The sequence below is a fragment of the Patagioenas fasciata genome, chromosome 7 (genome assembly GCF_037038585.1).
Source record: "Patagioenas fasciata isolate bPatFas1 chromosome 7, bPatFas1.hap1, whole genome shotgun sequence".
Taxonomy (NCBI): Eukaryota; Metazoa; Chordata; class Aves; order Columbiformes; family Columbidae; genus Patagioenas; species Patagioenas fasciata.
This window is the reverse complement of record NC_092526.1, coordinates 3,254,007-3,279,392: the sequence shown is the minus strand read 5'-3', so window position 1 is coordinate 3,279,392 and position 25,386 is coordinate 3,254,007. Positions and strand designations below refer to the sequence as shown.

Here is a 25,386-nt window from a genome sequence, read left to right as displayed (position 1 = left end):
TGGTGGAAAACACAAAAACTTCAGCTTTGTGAGTTGAACAGAATAACCAGCTACTCAAGACCTACTTGAACATCTCAGCTGAAGAATAAATATTGAATTGACAGATCTGGGAGCCGACTCGTTAGAACTTTCTGTTTCGGAGGATGGGAAAGGGTCAACACTATTCATGTTTAAGTCCTGTATCTGATTCAAACAAATTGGAGCAAAATTCTTAAACCTTCATGAAATAGATTTTTTTTTCAGCCTCTATCAAGATATTAACTTACCAGGCAACACTCTTGCGAAGGCCACATGGGGTATGCATTACATATAGAAAGCTGTAAATCAGCTCTTCACATCCCCTCTAACTACCACCCAAACACACCTGGATGTCACAGCGGAGCATCACGTGTGCTGAACAACTGAGTGCTGCAGAAACGTGATGGACCATTGCCAGCCATCTGTACAGGAACTCTGGTGCTCTGGTGGTGCAGCAGATGCTGGATGCGCTCAGTTGGAGAGGTGTTGAACATCCAGAACGTGCGGGGAAGTCTCAACAGCAGCTGGATGCGCTCAGCACCTCTGATAATAGCAGCTGCTCAGCCTTGAGGTCTTAGGAGTTCAATGAGAGAAAAATTAAAACAGTTCCACGATTAAAAGCTGTTTAGACATAAGTTATTTAACCTCAAACGTGCATTTTCAAATACCTACAGCCTTACAAGTAAGCAGTGGGTAGCATGTTTTGAATCTAAGAGTTTCTAAAATTGCAGTAATATAAATGATTAATATGTTGCCTTGCAATTTTTGCACAAGGCATGTGTTTTCTTTCAAAAAGATGGTTTTAAGGGTCAGTCAACTTATAACACTACTAACCACTCCGGTGACTAATTGAGAGGTAATTTCTGGTCTCTAATAAACAGTGCACATTAATCCCATATGTAATTTTGTATAAAGAACGCATGCCAGTTTCTATTATTTACGTGAAATTACAACACTAAGGGTGTACAAAGTCTGAGGCTTTTGCCTCATTACGTAATTTGCTATTTGGACTAACAACTTGCTAATATTTCAATCAAGCCCAAGAGGTGACTGCACATGGACTGGCAAAGAGGTTTGAATGGCTACACAAACTGAGGGCAGAAGAAGAAGGATCCAAACTACATTCTCCTAGAGGCAAAGAATTACACACACGAGGAGCACAGAGATGCTCTCGCTGACCCTTACACCAGCGAGAAGCTTCTGATTGAAGAGATGACTGAAGTTACTGAGATGGCCAACACGCTGGAACTACCACCACGATGTGGACAGGAGAGAGAAAGAGTAAAGATCCACACTGTTCACTGCACATTCCCCACGTCCACTTGTACATGAAACAAGTCTCCAGAGCACCCTGAGAGGTGATGCCATTTCCTATCAGTTTAATGCAGACAGATAAACTGGAAAAAAATAGACAGTGTGACACCTCCACCCCTTTCTGCATCCTGATCTCAGGTCCCAGAGACACACGGGTGCTCTGAGCCAGGTCTATTCTGTGGCTTAGGGCAGCCTTCCAAAGCCTCCTGCCAAAACTAAAACATTATGAAAAGTGTTTCTTTCCCAGGCTTGAACTGAATCAACTTCTATCAACCTTAAAGATATCTACCTGAGTCTTCCTAGTCACAAAACTTCAGGCAGACTGGAATACAACAAAAATACTCAATGGAGTAGCACATGGCTACTTCGCCAACCAGCCAGTTCCGTGGCGTTCTTGTAACACCAAGCAAGGAGGTGAAAGCAAACATGACAAACACGCTCAAAAGCCAAACAAATAGTTTGAACACAAAGCACAGCGAGGGTGGCTCAGCCTCGCGCCGTTCAGTCCCACCCTGTGCACCAGAGCATCCTCCCATAGCAGAAAGCAGCAACTCGTGGGAGCAAAGCTGCATCCACTGGTACCTGAATTTGTGCAGTGCTTTAACTCAGCTTTCAGGAGAAAACTGAAGTGGGAGTAGCAGCAGTTCCACGCATACAAAAGAAGCCGTATTTTAAAAAAATAAGACAAAAGAAGGAAGTGGAGGAGTAAATGACAGTGGTAGAGAGATGTCTCCTTCCACTTAGACAAGCAGACGTACTCTTGCAATTTAACGGATTATAAGGACTCAAAGATATTTACTGTCTAGCCACGTAAGTACATTCCAGCTCTTGATCTGCTTTTAGCATTGAAACCAGTCATATATTACATCAATATGATTCCTGTTTGTTGAAATAAGTGAATAATTTGGGGAGTCTATCCAATTCACTGTTTCTACATTCCCTTGTTCCATCTGTTCTCCATTCCCACAATAGGCTGCAGCTGGAACCACACGGTCAGTCAGACAGATTGGTCAAGAACTCTGACATCTTAACTAATTTGCTCAACTACTTATAAAATTAATAACATACAGGCTAAGTTGTTACCAACACGACATACATCACTTTTAGTTTTTCGGTACGCAGAGCTCAAGTGATTTGAGGACACAATTCGGTTAAGTCAATTTAATGGCTCACTTGTGCCAAAAGGTGTTAATTCATTCCCTGGCACACACAGTGTCCCCAGCCACGGGTCCCCATCCCCTTCGCCGTGCTGGCACTGGGTATCATTAAATACAGAGGATATAAGGGGAGGGAACAGACTGTTGCATTCAAAACCCAACCATTAGAGAGTACCTGGCGATGGCTTCGCTCTTGCTCTTCTCATGTGAAAAAAATGAACACTTCCGAAATAGGTAAAAATCTTGTTTCTATGGTTAAAGCGTGGAACTTCTGAAGTTACCACCTTCTGATGTTCTGTGGAATAACTACGAGGGCGATTTCCCACAAAACCTCTTAAATCACATTTTTTTTCCTAAATTCAGCTGGTCAGAGATAGGCAGTGAAAACAGAAACATCAGCCCTCTAAATTCCCCTAATATTGACTTGAAACAAAATACAACAATGTTTACTCTATTGCTTTGGCGTGGGTTGGTTTGTTTGCAGTCAAACCGTAATTTATACTGGCTCCTCACATATCGATATGTTGAGGAAATAAACAGTAAATACTATTTCCAATCCATCTGTTTAACTTGTTAGAAAAACAACAGTCAGAGGCTTTGCAGAATTGTATTTGTTTTCCTGTACAAAAGCAGTTAGCCAGGAGGGTTTTGTTACGCTCCAAGTGTGTGCGTTTGGATGAAGAATGAATGGGTCCAGTCTGCCTTCCCAACTCCAGCCTTGGTCCTGGCAGAGGTTTGAGGAGTGAGTGACAAACATCTGGAGCAGACCCACCACATCTGCAGGCCTGGCCAGAGCTGGCCTAAGCTGCGGTTGGTTCTCCTTGCTGAGTCTCTTGGTCTGACACGGTTGTGCCTTTTAGAGAAAACATCACCCACCTAACAAGGAGTTTTCTGTGCACGGTGCTGCGAGGAGGATCAGGTCGGCTCGTTCGCAGAGTGGGAAACACTCAGCTGGGCATAAGAAACAAGATTTTTGCCTTGTAACCTTCAATTCTTCACAGACTTAAATAACATTTACTCTTAAAAACTCAAGTACTGAAGAGCTTACGCAGGCTGCCCAAGGTCCGGCCTGCTGCCAGGCCGCAGCGCTGCTGCAAGGGTTTAACCCAGGCAATCAGGGACTCACTGAATGGTTTGGGTTTGGGTTGAGGAGCCCTGCAAAGCTCCCCCAGTGCCCCCCTGCCATGACAGGGACATCTTCACCAGCTCAGGTTGCTCAGAGCCCCGTCCAGCCTGGCCTGGGATGTCTCCAGGGATGGTTCAGCCACCACCTCTCTGCTCAACCTGGGCCAGGCTCTCACCACCCTCAGGGCAACAATTCCTTCCTCTTGTCCAGCTTGAATCTCCTTCCTTTAGTTTAAAACCATCACGCCTTGCCCTGTCATAACACATCCTTCTAAAAAGTCTGTCCCCATCTTTCTTATCAGCCCCTTTTTAAGTCCGGAAAGGCCGCAATAAGGTCTCCCTGGAGTCTTCTGCAGAGCGTAGCCTGGTTAACTCTAACACCAAAATTTTCACTAGGTTTAAACAAGCATAAAACTGAAGTAAATCAGCCTCACCCTGTCTCACCTAGCCATATTTTTCTTGTACTCAGCAATACTGTCTTACGGTAAGAACCATACAAAGGTCTATGACAAAAAGTTATCTTTAAATACAAAGGTAGTCAATGTAGTGCAATTAAAATGTTTCACCAAGTCGCTTAGCAGGTCACAGACACCAAAGCGGAGCATAGTGTTTCTTTGGCCTGTTAGCTAACCTGTTTAAAATAATAATAAATAAAAGAAAAAGAAATCGGTAGGAAGGAACAACTGGTTACCAGTAGGGCAGGGCTTGCTTTGTCACCAAGCAGACAAAGCACTGGTGCCCAAGTGCATCTGTTAGGATTTGTGTTCTGCTGAGAGGTGGAATAGTCTGGGGAAAAATATTCAATTCTCTCCAGATTGGCATTTTCAGCACCGAAGTGATTTACTGCCAATGAAGCAGAGAGGGGGAAAGAAAGTATTTGTTGACTCCTGTGAAATGAGATAGAACCAGCGGCTTTGAAGGGTTCAATTATGCTGCTTTCAAGATCTAGGGCAGCAACTTAGTACCTTTTTAAAAATATTCCGAATGTTGAGATGGATATGAGTCCTCCATGTGAGCCCTGAGGTAGGTAATTTAAACCAGCTGAACTGCAGAGCTGCTGCTGAAGCCAATAAAAATATTTCATAATTACTTTTTGCTTCCTTTTTCGCCAGTATCAAATGCCATCATTGTTCAGATCAGAAACACGCCACTTCTCAACACTCCGACAAAAAATAGACCTAACTAGGCAGATCAGTGTTGAAACAGCTGGCAATAGCAGGAATATCCTCAGATGTAAGCTATGAGCTGTGGAACAGCAGGTTTCAGGCACTCACCAGGTTCCTGAATCCATGAGTTATCTGAACAATTTTATTTTCATTCTGTGCTTTTGAGTGTTTTCCTACAACACCCACTCGGAAGAATCTTTCAATGTGTTTCAGGTTAATTCCATATAAACCTAAAGCTAGTGACAAATTTTACATTTCTTTTTGTAGCCTGCCTTGGTCAACTGCAAATCTTTTCAAAAAGGATATAATACGCTCCTGTTTTATTAAGTTCCAGTCGTCCAACAATGGATTAAAATACATAACCAGGCTACAGCTGTTTAGCCTTCTAAATTCTGACATCTCCATCCTCCATTCGGGACTGTAGTCTCCTTTTCTTTTTGTCTTTGACTTTTCATAGACTGAAATCCAATAATTTTGTCTGCATCTGCTGCTAAAAGCCATTTCTCCCCAGCCATGGACCAGTCCCCATGTGTCTCATTAAGCACATTTACATTTGGCTCTTAAAATCCTAACCAGAGCATTCCAGGCCTAGCAATAGTGCACTGATGAAAGAAACACTCTACTCAGGGCTTCTGTAATGACACATGCTATTTCTCCATTATTTAAGGGGACTCAAACAAAATCTTATTAAAGAAAAAAGTTACCACCCTGTTACAGACATCTAAACAAAATCAGTACTATAGCAGGCAATAATTAAATTTAATTAAAAGGCATATAAAAAGTCAACTTTTGCAGTGAGGGTTAATTCAGTGGGGTGGGTATTTCTGTGAAGTTCCTGCTGAAGTCAATCGAGAAGAGTTAATTCCTCAAGAAGGCATTAGCAACAGGAGAGTCCCGAGGTATGCAAGCCATTTGGTGCCACCAGCCTTCTCAAAGTCACACAATTCGATCGGGAATAGCAGGCATACTAGCTCACCACAATGTAATTAAAGACAATTAATCAACTCTGAACCAATTCCTTCCAGAAGTGCCCACTGAACCTTTGCAGGTGGCAGGAATGTCAGGAATTCATGGTTCTGGCACACAACACAAGGAAGTCATTCCAGACTGGCTCCTACAAGTCATATTGGCTTCAGTTCAAGGCTTCACTTGATCGTTCCTGTGGTAGCATAAAATAAATTAGAAAACAAGGCAAGAAGGAAACAAGCATTCAGGAACCCAGCCCTGAATCACTTGGGATTTAACACGAACAAATAGGATCTTGCATCGTATTACAAGCCAACCGGCAGAACAACCTGCAGGCCACAGGTGCAGCGCTCACCCCAAGAAGTGTCTTTAATCACCTGGCCGTGCTATCTCAACTAAGTGTGTATTCTATGCAGCTCCTACACGCAGCTCCAAGAAAAACAAGGAGCATTAGAGTAATCCAAAGCTAATGAAGGAAGCCTGGGCTGTCCCCAGAGTGAATTGTCACATTTCCCTTTGAAGAACAGATGGGAAAAGCCGGCTTTTGGATGCTTCTGTAGGAGTTCACAGCCAACAGCTCAAGGTCTGGTAGACCTTGAGCTTTCAAAACGTGGCTTTTGAAGAAGCGAAAGCCATCATCACCTCCTGATGTAACTAAAGAATGCTCTGATCCCTCCATAAAACTTGACAGCAGCGTCGGTTCTAGCTGGATTACTCCATCAGAAGACATTGTGTCAGCCACTCTAGTGATCACAAAAGCACGATGGAGACCTTTCCACTGGGACAAGGACAATTTCAGAATGGGCTCAAAGTCTTTTTTGATTCTTTAGCAGATATTGTTAATCCAACAGCACTAACACTGATTCAACTTCAAAGGCAGAATAAAAGAAGAGTAAGGATATTAAGGTTGCTTTGACAAAACCAACGATCTAACAATTAGTAAATATGAGCTACCGCGTGAAAAATGTGAGATGATTAAAAAACAGGGACCTTAAATGAATCTGATCTCAAGAAAATCTGGCAAAGGAGAATGCACTAGCTCTGTGGTGGCTGGTCCTTCTGAGCCAACAGACATAGTGAGCCCGTTACACAAGTAGTAGCCTCAAGTACCCTCCTTCCATTCAGAGTCACAAGCCAGCAGAAGGCTCCGTTTAGCCCTTTGAAACATTCTTCTCCACCCACAGAAGCTGCAAATTTTCCCTGAGAAATTCTGCCTGTGGTACAAGCAGCAAATTCCTGAGCTGGAAACAAAGGAGCTCTGCTGTGAGCCAGCGGTCGTGGGCCGAGAGAAGAACTCTCCTGCTCGTGCTGCAATCAGCACTTACCCACTCCTTCCCATCCTCTTTCCGTGGCCAAACTTGCCTCCAGCCGGAAGGGAAAGCGGGCGGCCTTCTGCCCATATTGCCCCTTTGCTGTCCTCGTGCACGCATACAGAAGATAAGAACTCAGAAAGAATAAATACTCCGACGAGGTTAAATGCAAGAGCTGCCTGACCTCTTTGTTCTTGCAAATCCTTCTTCTGATTTCATTTGTTTCTCTTGTCCCCACTCACTACCATCTCTGCAGAATCCCTAGTATGAAGACATTCTCTATCACTGGAATCATCCTCAAAAACCTTTGCTACCTCTTATCCGGCCCTTTTTAGTTCTGTAAGATAAGAGTTTGAACCATCAACACCTTTCTATGGAGATCTCAAGAATCTCCTGTTGGTATAAAAAATTCTGTAACCTCCACCACATGCATCCATGTAATTCTCAGTTAAATGAAACGAGTCCATCCCAGCTACCTGAAGTAATGAAAATATTGCAATATATAATACTATTTTCAGCTGCCTATGCGTGTAACAAGCAGAAGGAAAGCTCGTCCTTCCTTCTCTGACCCAGCCAGACCTCTGATTGCAGGAGGTATTGGAGCCCATGCCGAGGCTCCCAGCTGTGCCTGACTGACGTGAACAACAGTACCTGAGAGACTATTTGAGTCATTTTTCCTTCAAATGACTGAAGGAACTTCAGAACTGCAAAATGGAAAGAAGCAAAAAAGTGCCCTGAGGTATCACTTACACCAGAGTACTGGACAGAACCCATCTCAGAACTCAGCCTGAGCGTTGCTCAAATTCCTTCTTAAAATGTATTTCTGCTGTTGACTCCTACAGAAAGGTGGGCAAGCAATTATGATCAGTAAAAGGCAAAAGACTCAAAAATCTTGTAAGCATTACCATGTCTTTTACCCCGAGTGGTGCAAACATGCCTCAATAGTCGTGATCTGGCACTGGAGAGATCCAGATTCAAGTAAATTCACAGCTGCAGTCCCTTTGAAGTCCTCTTGGATAATCGGGAATATCACAAAGAATTTATAAACTTCCTCAGTTATTCCAGACATTTCAATGTTCAGAGAAGTGCTGAGTATTTAGCCACTGGCAGGGGTTCCACAGACATGGATATAGTTTAATTATTTCAATTTAATATCCAATTATCCTTTACATATATAGGCACTTCACTTTAGAAGCAGAATTCTTTCGAAAAGTTCAGAGGAAGAAAAACGAGAGCTACATGCCCAAGGTAGGACTCAATATTGTAATCGCTTTTCATGCATTTTTAAATGTTAATTTTGTTTAAAATATTTATATGATTTCCTCACACCTATGAATAAATAATCCCGTGCCTATGAGTATATTATTTTTATACACAAGAAAAAATACAGCAATGAATCTTAATTTTTTTCCGCATCATCCAGCAGGCTGCAGACACCCAGTCCTTAGGAGAAAAATGATGTGAAATGGGATGGGATGGGATGGGATGGGGTAAAATGGAACGGGATGGGACAGAATGGGACGGGATGGAACAGAATGGAACGGGATGGAATGGAATGGAATGGAATGGAATGGAATGGGGTGGGATGGAATGGAATGGGGTGGGGTGGGGTGGGATGGGATGGGATGGGATGGGATGGGATGGGATGGGATGGGATGGGATGGGATGGGATGGGATGGGATGGGGTGGGGTGGGATGGGATGGAAGAGAAGAGGAGGAGAGGAGAGGAGAGGAGAGGAGAGGAGAGGAGAGGAGAGGAGAGGAGAGGAGAGGAGAGGAGAGGAGAGGAGAGGAGAGGAGAGGAGAGGAGAGGAGAGGAGAGGAGAGGAGAGGAGAGGAGAGGAGAGGAGAGGAGAGGAGAGGAGAGGAGAGGATGGGATAGAACAGAACAGAACAGAACAGAACAGAATAGAATAGAATAGAATAGAATAGAATAGAATAGAATAGAATAGAATAGAATAGAATAGAATAGAATAGAATAAAATAGAATTAGAATAGGAGTAGAATAGAATCAATCATGTGGTCTCAGTACTATACAGAAATGAGTCAAATGGACAGGGAAAGCCTCTGATAAAAAAAAACCATAGTGGTATTGAGCTATTTAAGGAACCGTTAGGTATTGTATACAATGGTGCTGCTTTTGACCAAAGCCAAACATTGAAAATTAGAAGTCCAGTTTTCAATGATAAAAGACAAGAAGAAATGGGTAGGCTGGATGCAGATTTGCTTATTCAAAAAGAACTTAAAATGTCATTTCTTCTAAAGACAGGGGGCATCAAACAAGAGCTTTATGTTCTTTCAACCTGGCCAAAAAGGTGTGTGAATGCAAGTTCTCCTGCTATTTCCTTTCTCTGCTCCCCTTTTCTCTCAAGTTCATGCTCAGCCGCACATCAGGAGCTTCTCTGGCAACGACCCTGGCTGGGAAAGAGGTTAAATGACAAAAGAACAGCTCCTCTTCCACTCACTTCTACCAGTCCTTTTGAAACCTGCATTTAGCAATAGCGCGTATGTAAAGTTCTGTACGGCTCCAGGTGAAATGCAATCGGTTGCACATGTGTATGAGGTGAGAAGAATCTTTTTATCCCTCCAATGACTTATTTCAGCAACCGGCCACTGTATTCAACCATGTTCAGGTGCTGGAAGCCAGACTTCTGTTAACAGCCTGTGCTTTTCTAACACGTTCTCAACCTTCTGTTCTTACAAATAATAAAATGACTTAGCGACGCATAGCGATTCTACTCCTGATGAGGTTCTGCTGAAATCAGTGGGGACCCTTCTACCCCTTTTAATGGGCATCAAGAATATCAACTCATGTCTCACACTGATAATTTTGTTCCCGTAGCAATACAAGCTAAACATAGGCAAGAACCTGTCGCAGTACAGGCTGCATGAAAACCTGTCTGGGGGACAGATTAAATGCAGCACAAGAGCCAAGCAAATGAGAAAAACTGCAAGAGTTGGAGTGCTGATGTCTTTGCTCAATCCCACTGCCCTGTTCTTTCTGGAGGCACTGTCGGGAAAAGAATGGGTGCAAGATTTACATAAGGCTCTTCTGAAGGGTGAGGGGGAGTACGAGAGAAGCACCAGACGCTGACAGCCCCAACATCATCGGTGATTTTATTAACATCATGCGGTGCTTCACGTGTCACAGGATGCGGTCCGAGGTCCCAGCACCTTTAGGATTGTAGTGTGGGTTGTGGCATCTGTTAACAAATGTCAGAGGTATGTAGCAGACTGGCTTTAAAAGCAGAAGCAAGACTATCATTAAGGACGTGTTACTAGTGTTTGCAGCCCAGGAAGCCAGGTCATTTGGGGTTCCCATAAATAGAAAGCAGCCAAGCCAGTAAAAAAAGGCTCAGATTCTTGTTGCACAATTTTTCACCTCCTGTTCTTGATTTAATGCCAACGTAACCAAAAGATTGACCTACAAGAGCTCAGATTTCCTTCCTGTTTCTTCCCTCCCATCTCCAAGTTTCAAACTCATAACTTGGTGTTATCTGTAAACCCTGCTTTAGTTCTGCACAACAAAATTAAACACACTGCCGAATGACTCAGCAGTTGAAGCATGAGCTAACCCCATCCAAACACCAAAGGTTATATCAACACACTAATGGCTTTTTAGCATGGTTTCCTAAGAAAACAAGGCTTATGTAAATATATTAGCTGCCAGTCTGCCTGTGAGCCTGTTCTCCCACTCCACCAGTAGTTTTTGAACCATTGACCAATTTCAATCGTATTTAATGAAAGAATGAAAATCTCAAAGCCATTACGGGTGGCCAGAAGGGAAAACAGAGATGACCAAAGCAGCGCTCCTGCTGTGGGCATCAGACTAAGATTCCTAAATCTCAGCTGTAATCAGCTTCTACTCCATTTGTTGCAGAGAAACTCCCGAGTTACCCTGACAAGGACCAAAAGCGCTCAGGTACTGGTTCGGTGTCACGATGGCGACAAAGAGGTCCAAGTACACAAGGCAAAACTTCTGCTCTAGTCTCGGGACTAAAACTTGTGCTTATTTCCTTTGCTGTCACAAGGCAAAAGCAGAAGACTCCCATGTAAGCCTTCAGCTCTGGAGGATGTTATCTACCAATGTGCTTCATTCACCTCAAGCTCTACAAGACTGGCACCAGAGGCTTTGCCATTCATGAGACACTAATCCTCAAGAGCCAAAGGGACACTGCTGTGTCCACACAGACATGGACCTGTTGGAGAAAGGCCAGAGGAGAGCATAGAAACAATGAGAGGGCTGGAGAACCTCTGTAATGAGGACAGAGAGTTGGGAGTTGGGGTGTTCAGCCTGGAGAAGAGAAACCTTGGGGAGAACTTATTGTGGCCTTTCTGGACTAATAAGAAAGATGGGGACAGACTTTTGAGCAGGGTCTGTAGTGATAGGACAAGGGGTGATGGTTTTAAACTAGAAGAGGGGAGATTCAGGCCAGACATGAGGAAGAAATTGTTGGCCCTGAGGGTGGTGAGAGCCTGGCCCAGGTTGGCCAGAGAGGTGGTGGCTGAACCATCCCTGGAGACATCCCAGGCCAGGTTGGATGGGGCTCTGAGCAACCTGAGCTGGTGAAGATGTCCCTGCTCATGGCAGGGGGGGCACTGGGGGAGCTTTGAAGGTCCCTTCAACCCAAACCCTTCCAAGATTCTACAAACCCAACCTCAACCTCTTCAACTCAACCTCCCACACTCAACCTCAATCTCTTCAACCTCCTTGACCCAACTTCAACCCCACCTCAACCTCCTCAACCTGAGCTGGTGAAGATGTCCCTGCTATGGCAGGGGTGGCACTGGGGGAGCTGGGAAGGTCCCTCCAACCCAAACCATTCCATGATTCTATGCCCTGAGGTAAGGACTGCACCAGGTCATTCACATTAAGGTTCTCTCCCACTTTTGAGTTTCAGGACAAACTCCAGACAGGCAGCCATCCTCACTGGTACAAATCCTGTAGCGCTGTCCACTCAAGAGATTTTTTTACTATTTGGTTTTTTCCCCCTGGCACTGTAAAGTGGAGTTTTCATTTAGTTCTTGACAAAACAGGGCTCCCTCTTTGAATCTTTTGTAGTCAATATGATCTCTCTCTCTGCCCTGTAATCACACCCGTTAGTTAACAGTAGAAGAGCCCATCATGTCAGGCGCTCCACGTGGCAATAGTGCTGCCTTTTGACTTCTTTCTGCAGAGTGGAAAGATACGATATTATTAACTGCTAATGGCGAGCCCTCGCTGCATACTAATAAGCCAGCCAATGAACAGCACGTACTTTATTAGCCGTATTGCAACTGGCACAACAAGCTGAGGTGACAGACGAGTACTGGGAAAAAAGCTAAAAGGTATCAAAAACCATACATATGCTCCAAGTTGATGAAAAACATGTTATACCCAGGGAGATATTTTTAGGCTCCCATAACCCGACAGGTGCCTACATTATGCTAGAAGTCTTTAATCTACAAAATTGGATTTACAGCCAGTGCTTCAGGAAGAATGAATGCACCTAACAGCCACAAAGACCTACATTCTCTGTACGTTTAACTGGCACGGATTTGCAGGACTCACTTAGAACTGTAAAGAAAATGCTCTTCTAAATTTTGTTCAAGTTTTAACGGCTTCAAAGTAGGAAGGGGTTTTGTTTTGATTTTTGTTATTGTTGTTTTGGGTGAGTTTTCACTTAAGCAAAGCTCTAACAGTATGTAACACTCCGTGGAAAGCTGGCCTGCAATCGGCATTTATACAGCAACCAGTTTATTGCTAACAACAGAATCTAACAGGTAATGACTCAAGCATGGGTGAAAGAAAACCATTTGCAATGGCTTCCCCAGCCAGTACATCTATTTTATCTATTGTGACTGCGAAAACAAAAACTCACCAGCTGCACAGAAAGGGTTTTTCCTCCGGTCTCCAAACAGAGCAGATTATTTCACCACAAATGCTGGTGAGTCTCTATCCCATGGGCAGAATTCCTTACTTGGTCAACTCTTCTCACCACCAATCTGTTAAAAGAAAGCAGTTGGAAGGTTTTACTTGTGCCAGATAGTATAATATATATATGTATTAAATCACTGTAAATAATTGTTAAGTTTGTACAGCCCCGAACACTCAGTTATTGCATTGGGATTATCCTCAAAACCAGCTCTGGAATTCCAAATTAGCTGCTTCCTTACCATTTTCCTACCTAAACTGAATTACCACGTAGCCTTTATTGTGGATACTTCTGTTTATCCTCCCTCAGACCCTAAAACACCTCAGACCCTAAAACACGTCAGTTTACTGGCCAGTTATAGATTTCTGAAGCTTTTAAACCCCCCAAACCAATTCCTAGTATTTACTGTAAAACAAGAGCTACTGAAGTTATCACAAGCGTATTTTGAACACCATTGCACCAGGTATGAACCTAAATAATCCTCATGCGACAAAACGCTTCTGTTCAGATGGTTCCACCAGTTCAAGTCAGATTTATTTATTTAACCGCTACCAACGAGTTCCTTCCGTTTAAAATGAATGAATGACCTTTCAACTGGAACAGACGCCTCTACACATGAAACTTGTTATAGGAAAAGCACCCAGTTGCCTTCCCTGTCCTGCGGCTCAGGAGGAACCCCCAGGCAGGCACTGAACTGACCAGTGCAGTTTCTACAATCAACACTTGGGAAACTTCTCAATGGAAGATCCATCTTCTGTCTGAACTTATTACCCCTGAATTAGAAGGACAGTGGGATTTAGCAGTGAAACAAAGAAAATATTTACACTTTAACATTATTCTAGCCAAAGCATTAATCCTTTCTGCCCTTTTAGGAACTGGTTACTTATTTTCCCTGAGCAACTGAGCAATAAATTGTGCAATTCTAAGCGATTGGAAGAAAATGTTACTTTGGTTTTAGTAAGATATAGGAGTTACCGTAACAGCAAATCACTAAGATGAGTTCCATGTTCTACAAATAAGGAATGAAAGGGATGCATCCTTCACCAGATTTGTTTGAACGCTAAAAAGGCAGGGGGGGGTGGGGGAAAGAAATACAGAGCCAAACAGCCCATGAATCTCTGGGAGAGAAACAGATTTCAGATACAGCAGAATCTGTAAGTCAGAATCAATATACAAATAATGTGTGTCCAGCGCACTCAAAATGTTTAAGATTCTAAAGGAAAACAAACAGCAAATGACTGAGGAATCTCTGAAATCCAATACATTTTCTGCCCGCGCGAACCCCTCCAGGAACACGAGCCGAGGTCAGCCCCGAGGAGGAGGAATTCGCGGCAGAACGCGGTGATGGCAGCTCCGAACGCGCCATGGAAAGGATCCAGGAAACTTGTTAGTTCTGCAGCCATCAGGAACAAACATTTAACTCGGGAGTTAGCGAGGAGACCAACTCGGAGCAGGCGAGGGATCCCTGTGGAAAAGCAAAGCAGGAATTATAGAAGAAATGCAGGTCAAGCATCTGCAGGGAACAGGTCCTGTTCTGCTTGTTCCTCCAGCTGTTCCAGCCAGACCGAAGCGCTTGCATCGGGCAGGAATCTGTGTTTTGCATCAGCTTCACCAGGATTGGAAGCGTCCACCCGACCTGACCTGGTGGCTGCGATGCCGTGGAAATGGAGAACTACTGCTTGGTGGGAAAAATAACTTTTGTGACATTATTGTTCCTTGGAATGCAAAATAAACCCTTTTTCTGAACCTGCCGCGGTCTGACGCTCTTTTCACATCACTGCAAGAACTGGTTTGGTGCATCCACTCATTCCCACCTTCTGCCCTTGGAAGGTTTGATGCCCACCCAAGCCAGGCCCTGTGAGCAGATAACAGCTTTGGAAAACCACAACTCGGCCTTATCTCAGACCCTGAAAACTTCAGCCATCGGAGCCTCGTTTCTTTCTCATGCAAGATTTCATAGCTGTCTTATTCATTTTGTTTTCCTGGCATTTCTGGATCAACAACTTTAAAAATTGCCACCCAGTACTGCCACACATTTCTTACTTCGTGTTGTCCATAGAGGCAAAATCAGCTCCTTCCTCAAAGGAGTATTTCTCTTCTCACATATCCAAAACCCACAGTAGGGATGGGCCTGGCCTTCTTTGAGGTACTGATTTGTAAGAGAGACTTGCAAGATGTGTAAGAAATATCAGTAGGGCAAAGAAATTTCCTCATTTTGTTTCTTTAGGGCTACTGGTTGCAAATTAACCACACCACAGATTTTAAAGTGTTTCCTTATAGCTGATGCCGCGACATATCCTCTTTACTTACACATTGGTGTGTTTTCCACAGCTTCACAGATTATCAGTGCATCATATTTGCTCCAAATACCTAGAGATTTACTAAATATTTCAGCCTTCTTTGCACCATCACAGGTGCTTTGGTGAGAAGGAGCTTGAGTAAATGCACTTCCCAGCCCCTCTGACTTTCCCTACAAATGGCATTTACTTCCTCTTTCCTATTCTTTATTCAGAGCGTTGCTGTTTGTTCTGTTGCCAATTATTTCCATCATTTTCTTAAGTGGGTTGCTTCTTGACCAGATCTTTTGATGTCTGGGGAGCCACAAGTTTTTGATATCCCAGATGATATTTTCAGATAACTCCCAGTTTCCAATAGCATTCCCCACACTACGTTACGTTCTCAAGCGCGTTCTGTAACTGTGTGCAGCAGTATAACTTTGGAGAATTCTTATTGATGTGGTGTATATGGATGTGCAAGCACATGGGTGCATGTGCACATACGTTTGTGTGCATAAACCACAGATAAACAACGGGAGCCACGTCCTATTTACAGAAGGTAAGTGCAACCAGACTGGGATTAGTACATAAGGATACGTAAAGAAATACTCTCTTCCAATGACAAAGCAGCATTCTTCTTTGTTCCTCAGCATTAGATTAGTCTATGTGGTAACATAAGCTTTCTGTGTTAAGAAAACACATTTATATTTGTAAATGACTGGCATTATCTACATGCAACCATTTTCTAAGCAGAAGATCTTTCCAGAGTTATAAAAACACATATTCATGCAGGAGTCTAAGAAGGCTGGCCCAGAATTCACTCAACGCTGAACAACAATCTTCAATTTGAGGAGTTCAGAGGGCCTGGTAACAAGTTCTATTATGCTCAAGAGAAAACTGAATATAAAACTCATATCTTAGCAATTTCAGCGACAGTGTTGCCCTTCTGCACGGCGGGAAGATTCACACTGTGCTGAGAATAAACTTGCAGACAGCAATGACAGCTGTGGGAATGGTGCCACGTATTAAAATGGTGCGACTTTGCTCACGGATGACAACAGGAGGAGTGACCCTGCGGAGCATCGTGCTGCTCAGGTACAGGGCAGCGGGGACAGGGAGCAACACTTGGGGGAACACTATAGCCTGAAACGACAAAGAAAGCCCAAAGCAGCTTTTAAAGATAACCCTAAGGAAGAATGCTCAAAAACATAGATTAAAACTAAGGAATTATGAAATTCCACATCGAGTTTATTTATTGAATCCATGAGCAGACACACGTCTTGCCAGAGGAAAATGGAAAGCTTCAAACTGATCTCAAGAAGGCAAGAGCAGGTATATAAATGTATATTAGGCATCTCCTGCCCCCATCATTAATAAAATCTACACTGAGCCATGTACATCTGCACTAAAATGAAAGTGAGCATATTGCACATGTAGCAATCTTTTCACTAATTCACTTGAAATTATATGAAAGACAGCGCATCATGACAGCCCCTGGGATTCCTTCTCACCAGCAAATCTGGAAATCGCAGGTTTTTCAAAAGATTAGGGACGGATGAAGGGAAGAAGCCACAGCTTGGATTCCCAATTTGCACATCGCTACTTGTACTTCAATGTCAGGAGCCTCCATCAGGCACAAAATCCAAACACACACCCAGAACTGATGTCCGAAAGCCGTGCCCTGTTGTAGCGACGTTAATTATGGAGGATTTGCTGCCCTTTGGGGCCCGAATGCTGCTCCAGAGGCGGATTCACAAAACGAGGATAAACATCCCGATCTTTACAAAGCACAAAGTCCAGGTTTGCCGAGGCGCTGTGTGCATTTGTTTACTTTTGGCTGTAAAATCTGGTGATGCCAGGTTCCCCGCGGCACTTTCCCTCCCGTGCCGCCCCACGGCCCCGCAGGACAACGGTGGGTGCAGGAATGGCTGGAATGTGGTGGTTGTAGCAGCGTTTTCTGCTCTGCAATCACTTGCTGCTTCCTGTCAGACTGCGGGGAAAGAAAAACCAACACAAACAGGCTTCTTTTAATGTCCCCTGTTCAAAAATGGAGCTATTGCTCCATTTTCTTGGCATAAAAGAATGTTTTATTAATGGGGATTGTGCAAACAAAAATATTCTTAATTCTTTTTTTTTCCATTAATTTCCTCCTTTCTATACTAGGACTTGAGCATGTAGGTCTGGGTATCTTATCCTTTATCTACTCCTATGTATATATTTCACAGAGCAAAGGCATGGAAATGGCGAATCCTGCTCTCCAATCTGGGCGCTTGGTGCTGTCGCAGCCACATGAAGAGGCAGCGAAGCTCGCGGAACGGGATCCACAAGGAATAACCTCGGGAGGAGGGAGTTTCCCAGCTGTCAGCGAGCCAACCGAGTCGTTCTGCAAAGCTGGAACTGCGGCAAAACGTGCTCCAAGAACCTCCTGCTGCAACCAGAACAAACCCTCCTGGGGTTCCCACTTCAGCATTGACCTCCCACCACCAACCCCAACATCTTCTTTGACCCTTCAGGTGTCCTCAGGAGCTTCCAACACGGAGAACAAATCCAGCTTGTGATCGTCTGGTACCACCAACATCCTCGCATCAAATACGTGTGTTTCGAAGTTTGGATTGTTGGCATATTTTTAATAAAAAGAATGTTCCGGTCTGCTACAACAGTGCTGGATTTAGGTTATGGTTGGACTCCGTGATCCAAACTGAGATTGGACATGGCATTAGTGCCATGATCTGGTAATGGACTGGAGTTGGACCAAGGGCTGGACTGGATGATCTCTGAGGTCTTTTCCAACCCAGTCGATCCTGTGATTCTGTGATCTTAAGGGTCTCTTCTGACCAAAGTGACTCTGCGAATCATTACAAGATTTTTCATAGCAGTAGTCGTTAATTCTTTCTATCTGGTGTAATATCAGAGCAGCTGCCCTCAGCTGTTCAGCTTTAAAGAAGAGTTTCTTATTGCAAGCTTTACAGTTGCTTCGTATACGGCATTTTCATCTGTCAGACGACATCTGAAATTCGTTACTGGTTTACAAGTTAGCATTTTTAGATATATTCCTTAAACGTCAATTACAGAGGTTAGTGCCTCTGAATATCTAAAAGCAACTGCAGCTGTATGTACCTAAAAAAAGAAAGCCAGTTCCATTTATATTGTATTCACGATGCTAGAACCAAAAGCATCTATGGATTCCAAATTATTGAAGTATGCATCTATTTTTGCTTCAAGTGTGAGGAAAATAACCACCAAAAAACAGTAGCACATTTCATAACAAGTGGTACAGTTGTATAAACCTGCCCTATTTCTTTTTGATATTTCATCTGAATGTCTCAAAACGTGAAGAAACGAATCTGTAGATTTTTGTTCAGATGTGTTCATACAATAAATTAAAAGTCAAAAGACTTACAAAGCACTAGTCTCAAATATTCATAGATCACAAGAAAGAAAGGGAGAGATTCAATGTTAACTTATTCAGGCCATTTTCATACTGTTTTTTTTTCTACAGTCCGGTTCTAAGTTATTAATAGGGTCTTATTATTAATTGAAGTTTAAAAACAATGAACTGTCACCAGTTTTAGAGCATTTTACATCCTCTCTGTGCACCCCGAGCCATTCCTGCTTGCTGAGACCCTCTCTGCTGCTTACAGGCCTAAAATATTTGCAACTAGAAGGCAGATCTGCGCAAATTATAAAGAGAAAAATCAGCTGCTGAAAGGTGTTAAATAATGGCACTTTTAAAGCTACAACAGCCACCCAAGACACTTCCGCAAGTACATTTTTGAAAGCAATAATATAGAGTGTGTATAGGCACATTATATATATCTATATATGTATCTCTCTATATATCTGGAAGTGGTGCTGCTCTGGGAAAGCCTCCCAGCATCAGCCCAGCTGTTTGGGCACTTAGAGACAGAAAATCACTTTTTCCCAGGATCGTATCTGATTTCCACATTCACGTATTTTTCTCGTGCTCGTACATGTCCAGTAAAGTGTTGAAATCCAGTTTTAAGCACGGTACAATACCCAACTCCCACGCAGACACAATTTGTAACAACCATTCTTTTGTTTGGAAAGGACACAAATGGAAAAGCTGCAAACTCCAAGTTTAGGTGTCGAGGGAAAGTTGCTGGGAGAAGATTGAAATATAAACGTTTAAAATGAGAATTATGCAGCGCTAAACCAAAAATCTTTAAGAATCAGTAAGCATCCAGCAAAAGTATACAGCGATACAGAGAAAAGGAATAAGAATATTAACAGCTTTGCTGTGATAAGGGTGAGGATTTCAGTCCCTGTCTCCAAATCCACAAACGCAGAAGCCAAACGTTAACGAGTTTGCTGCATCATTAAAGGTGGCTCTGCCCATGGGATGCACGGCGCATATTTCTATTAGACATCAATGTGGGTTCCACTGACCACTCTCATTAGCTATTGAAGGAAAAATAACCTTCCTAATTGGAGATGAATTCCGAGATGAGACAGTGGGTAATGTCCTGTGCTGCCAGGGAATTTACTGTGGATAGGGATGGGAAAGAAGGGAAGGAGTAAAGGCACAGGAGAAGAAGGAATTCACAGGTGTTTCTATCACCTTGTGACACAGAAATCACTCAGAGCAAATATGCTGAGAACGAAGAGCTCCCCCATCATGAGTCTGAGCCCATCGATGCTCTGCAACCCCAACCGCCTTGAACGCTGCTGCTGCCACCAAAGGTCATAGAATCACAGAATCACTTGGGTTGGAAGAGACCCTCAAGATCATCGAGTCCAACCATAACCAAACTCTAGCACTAAACCACGTCCCTAAGAACCTTGTCTATGTGCCTTTTAAACCCCTTCAAGGATGGTGACTCCTCCACTGCCCTGGGCAGCCTGTTCCAATGCCGCACAGCCCTTTCCGGGAAGAATTTTCTCCAAATATCCAATCTGAACCTTCCGTGGAGCAACGTGAGGCTGTTTCCTCTCCTGTCGCTTACTAAACCCCATCCATGATGTCCTCAAGTTCACCTGCCTGCTCCAGAGAGGTCCAGCCCAACCCCACTGCTCCCTCAGAACTCAAAAGAGATGCTGTCAGACAGGACACGCATACACGGGGACGTGGTACCGTAATTAAATACAGGAGTACAACTGCACGGGAGTTGTTGGCATCTCTGCAGAGGACCGACCTTCCACGGCAGGAGCAAAGGCCAATCCATGCGGGAGGACCCTCAGGAGGTCCCCAGTGCAACCTTCCCCTCCAGGCAGGACCAGTGTAGAGCTCCCACCAGCTTACTCAGGGCTTTAACTACGCAGGTCCTGGAAACCTCCACGGGATTGCATAGCGCCTCTGGGTAACCTATTGCCCAGCTTGAACATCTACTGTGAAAAAAGGACTTATTTTAAATATCTGTTACACCCTTAGCCAGGATTGGCTTGGCTTTTGTAAATAAACAGAATGACTAAAGCGCTTTATGTTCAATTACTTAATAGACAGATCCTTGAATGTACAGGAACACCACCTACGAATGCCTACAGCATATGTAACTCGCTGGAGGAAGAAGACACATTACCATCCTCCACAATAACAAACTAGATAAGAGCTATAAATACTTACATTTTTGTAGCATATTTGGGTTTTTGCTTTGTGTCATTCAGAAGGTGGTAGAATCTAAACAAGCATGGTGCAACTTGGAGAGCCAATGCACACGTAACATGACTCAATTTTACTGAAAAATTATGCAGACGTGTTCACATCCATCCACGCTCACGAGCCTGCACAGATTTTTGCATATAGCTCCTGTCATCCATGACCCCAGAATTCATACTGTATATATTTTAGTACTATAAACCAGACTGCAAATCATTCTCTTGCTGACTGTGCTGGAAATCCAGCTCCCCGGCTGGTTACAAACACCTTTTAATTGACGTGAAGTCCACGCAGAAATATGTTCCCCAATCTCTTTTATAAAGGTAACAACCAAGAAAGTCGGTGTTCTATGAAAAGCAAAAGATAGATATTTCTGCATTTGATATTTCATGAGTAAAGTAACCATGTTAATAACGTACCAGGAACTGTAAAGGAGATAAATATATAGGTTTTTATTTTTCTCTTGCAACTTTGACTCGTGCCCAATCCAGGCAGCACATTTCCACCCTGTAGCTGATCAGCTCTTACTCAGAGTAAAACCTTACTCTGTATTCTTTTTTATATGTTAATATAGTCTCTCACATCATTACAAGGCTACGATAGACCAGACCCCATGCTTTGCTTAATAGAAAACTGGTTTACCAAACATTATTTTTGCTGTGTATGTATTCAATAAACAATAAGGAGAAAAACAGGTAGATTTTGGTGGGACTACCTATTATTTGCAGTGTTGTACGTACTGATCATATTCCACAATACGTACCTCCTACAGCATCATGACACCAACCTGGCCTCAAAGGAGTAAAGGGTATTTTCTTCCATAAATCCAATTAGTATTAACTGGAGCTACATCCACAATTTGAAAGAGGAACGCACACTGAGAAGTGACTTCTCGTAATACAATAACTCACCTGCATCGACTACCAAAGGGAAGACTGGTGATCAATACGAGTCGATCAGCCCCACACTGCGATCGTTACCCAGGTAAAGCACCAGTGAACGCCCTGTGTACCCAGAGCTCCACGATCGGGGCTGTTACAAGTTGCTCTTACTCTTGAAATGATCATTTTACATAAATCACATTTTCTTATCATTTCTCTAATCAGCACATGCCGCTGGAAAACTAATTTGGGGGAAAATACATATACATATACATATATATATATACACACACATTAAATTACACCTGCTTGCTATATATAGATATACTTAACATTTCAAAGTAAATGATACAGCAACACACAAGAATCTCTTCACATATTTCATATCCTGTTTGCTTATAAATCACTTATTCAAAAACAGAAGGGGAAAGAAAATGAATCTGGTTTATTTTAGGAAAGGTAAAGAAAAGCAGATCACAACGGCTCTGGAATGGCTCCCTACTGTTCAAGAAGGATGCATTTCAGTTTTTGCTGAAAATTATACCGGTGTACATTGAAATATTCAACTGTGCTTTGTGGCAGAGCCTGGAATGAACTAATATTCACTTTTTCTTTTGTAAGATGATAGTTATTAGAAAACTATGATCAGGCAGGTGGATGTTTAACCAAGCACCTATAGCATTGGCTACTTGACTTGGAAACGCGGATAGGACAACACAGAATAAAAAAGCCACCAACACCACGTATGTTGATATTGCTCCTTAAAACTGAGATTCCGAAACTAGTCCAGAGACATGAAGCGACGTTTAAAACTAAAGGAAGATGATGGCTGGGAGTGGATCATAAAGTCAGTTAATAGTGATTTGTTCATTGTGGGGTGTGAGCCACAGAATGGAATGGGGTCATGATGCCATCGCTGACAATAAACTATTAATCCTCATGTGCACCTATGCACACGTTGATTGTGTAACAGAGCTATACAAAGACACTACAAAGATGGAGAACCGAAACATTTTGCACAAACCAGGCAGTAAGAATAGAAAATCAACGAAGAAAATCCTGAGCAATCAGTTCAAACTACACCCTGTTCGTGGTTAATTCCCGAGCAGAATAGAAAAGCAAAGCTGGCAAATACTGATTCTTCCTGAATTACTTGCTCATCCTTCCCAGAGGTGATCTGAAAAGACCATAAATGTAGGTTGCTAAGTGAAATGTGTCATCCTAAGTCTACCGGGCAGTGGAACTGTGAGCACAGTAACGAGATTTTCACACCTATTTTGAACCCCATGGCCAAGGGTTAGATGATCATGATGAAGCTCTATAAAATTCCCCTTCCTCCTATGCGGTGGCACAAATAGAAGTGATACAAAGAATACGTTTCTGGAAAGAAGCACAACAACATTTTTATTTCTCAAAAGAGTGTAACTGTAATTACAAACTGATTGCAAGTGCCTTCATTTTTTTCAAGGCATGGAACCTTTTCCAAAGCAGTGGAATCAGTAATTATACCTAGCAAAGAAATAATTATTCTACCAGAGGTAGTGTTTAAAGGGGGTAAGAAGAGAGAATGAGAACCATTTATTCTTTAAAACATGATCCTAAACATGTAGCTTATGTTTCAAATGTAGAACAGATTTTATAGCACAGTTAAATTAAATATTCTTTGATTTTTAGAATGCAAATGCTGACGGACCCTAAAATACAGTGATACTACTGGCTATCACTATAATAAGGTGGCATTTAAGATTTGGGGTTTTTTTACCTATCTTGCATGGTTTTAAAGAGCAAATTATTGTCTATATCAAGTCTGTCCACATGTGTCATTATTGGAGGCTGCTCTGGAGCTGCATTCGCTGTGACACGGCAGCCGGGGAAACACTCTTGGCTCTTTCCCAAGCTGCTTTTCTCTTTGATTATATCCCTGTGGGGTGCTTAGGAAGCTTAAATACTATACAGGATTTAAAAGCAAAAGAAGGGGGTGCAAAAGGTTCAACAAGAAATAAAAAATATCACAATTAGCTTTGCAGAGAAAGAAACCAGACCAGGTCAAACCGACTTTTTACTGTTTTTAACACGTTTGCTCTGACTCAACTGGGCAAATCCTGGCTGTGGCGAAACGACACTGGGAAACAGCTTTTATGCTCTAATTTCTTATTAGCTGAAACACACAAAGTGGTAGAATGGTTAGAATCCCACCCAAGGTTTAAGGAAATCTTCCTTCTTTGCTTCCCTATAGTTGCTAAAATACAGCTTCATGGAAAAGTTATTTAAAGTCCGTTTAAATCATTTGAACAGACAGCAATGGTGTTAGGACCCCCAGTTCCATTTCCTAAGGGGGTTGTTCAACACCGAGCTGAACCACAGAGATTTAACTGGGGCGATACGGGGCTGCTAAAATGAATTCCTATTTCCAGATGCTTTTGTCCAGGGATGAAATCCACAGCCCCGCGTTACCAACCTCAGCTCCCTCGAGGTCTAAAGGAGAGAAGAATGAGGGGCCGGATCCCTTAGAGCTGGGGTGCTGAGCAGGGAGCACCACCAGGCTCATACAAGGCTTCAGAGGAGCTAAAAAACCCCAAACAAACACAAAACTCCACCATATGAAATTACTATACAAATTCTGGTTGGATTCTTCCATTTCCTCTTCTAAGGAGGAAATATCGGCTCAGTAAAAAACTAACAGTGGTCATTACTGCTGATGAAATATAGAGCATCTTATGTATAGAAAGAACAGGAGAAAAATACACTTTACCTTCAAAAGATTCTACGTTATTCATTTAACCATCTTATGGCACAGATACCCAACTACACTGGTATGGCCAACGCAATGAAAAATATCTTATTTTGACATTGGAAATGGCAGACTACCTGACAAACTGCCCTGAGAAGTGCACAAAGTGTCTCCTCTTGTCACTTCTGCATGTGGCGCTTCCACAATCAACTCCCCAAAGTGGCAATGCCAGAGCGATGTGAAAGGAGGATTCAGGAATGCAAAAGCAGAGTATTTCGGAGTCAGGTGTCGAAAAGATATATTTATGTGTGTTGAATTCGAATTCGCTGCACACAGAATTATTAAAAAGTGGAGTAGCGTAATTTGCCATGGTATAAATTACCTGAATCCAAAACTTTATATTTGTCCTGAACTGGCTGGGAAGGTTGCAGTTATCCCAGCCAGAGAAGCGTGATGAAAGATCATTCTACAATTTATCTTTGCACATGGGAGGAATGTGGCCAGGAAGCCAATGGTACCTGGGGTGGGTTAGAAGGGGGTGGTCAGTAGGTCAGAGAGGTTCTCCTGCCCCTCTGCTCTGCCCTGGGGAGACCACACCTGGAATATTGTGTCCAGTTGTGGCCCCTCAGCTCCAGAAGGACAGGGAACTGCTGGAGGGAGTCCAGCGCAGCCACCAAGATGCTGAAGGGAGTGGAGCATCTCCCGTGTGAGGAAAGGCTGGGGGAGCTGGGGCTCTGGAGCTGGAGAAGAGGAGACTGAGGGGGGACTCATTCATGGGGATCAATATGGAAAGGGTGAGTGTCAGGAGGATGGAGCCGGGCTCTTCTCGGTGACAACCAGTGATAGGACAAGGGGCAATGGGTACAAACTGGAACACAGGAGGTTCCACTTAAATTTGAGAAGAAACTTGTAC

At 43.1% G+C, this 25,386-nt stretch overlaps 1 long non-coding RNA gene across 2 annotated transcripts in view; it reads right to left on the bottom strand.

The window, feature by feature from the left end:
* The window catches only part of LOC139828346 (uncharacterized), a 107,873-nt gene that overhangs the window by 12,107 nt on the left and 70,380 nt on the right, over window positions 1–25,386 (bottom strand). The window contains exons 4-5 of one of the 2 annotated variants that reach the window (XR_011739858.1): window positions 12,918–13,041; window positions 365–591 (exon numbers count right to left, since the gene is read on the bottom strand). This is a non-coding gene — a long non-coding RNA (uncharacterized lncRNA). The remainder of the gene's footprint in view (window positions 1–364; window positions 592–12,917; window positions 13,042–25,386) is intronic. The other variant, XR_011739859.1, reaches the window with a different exon arrangement.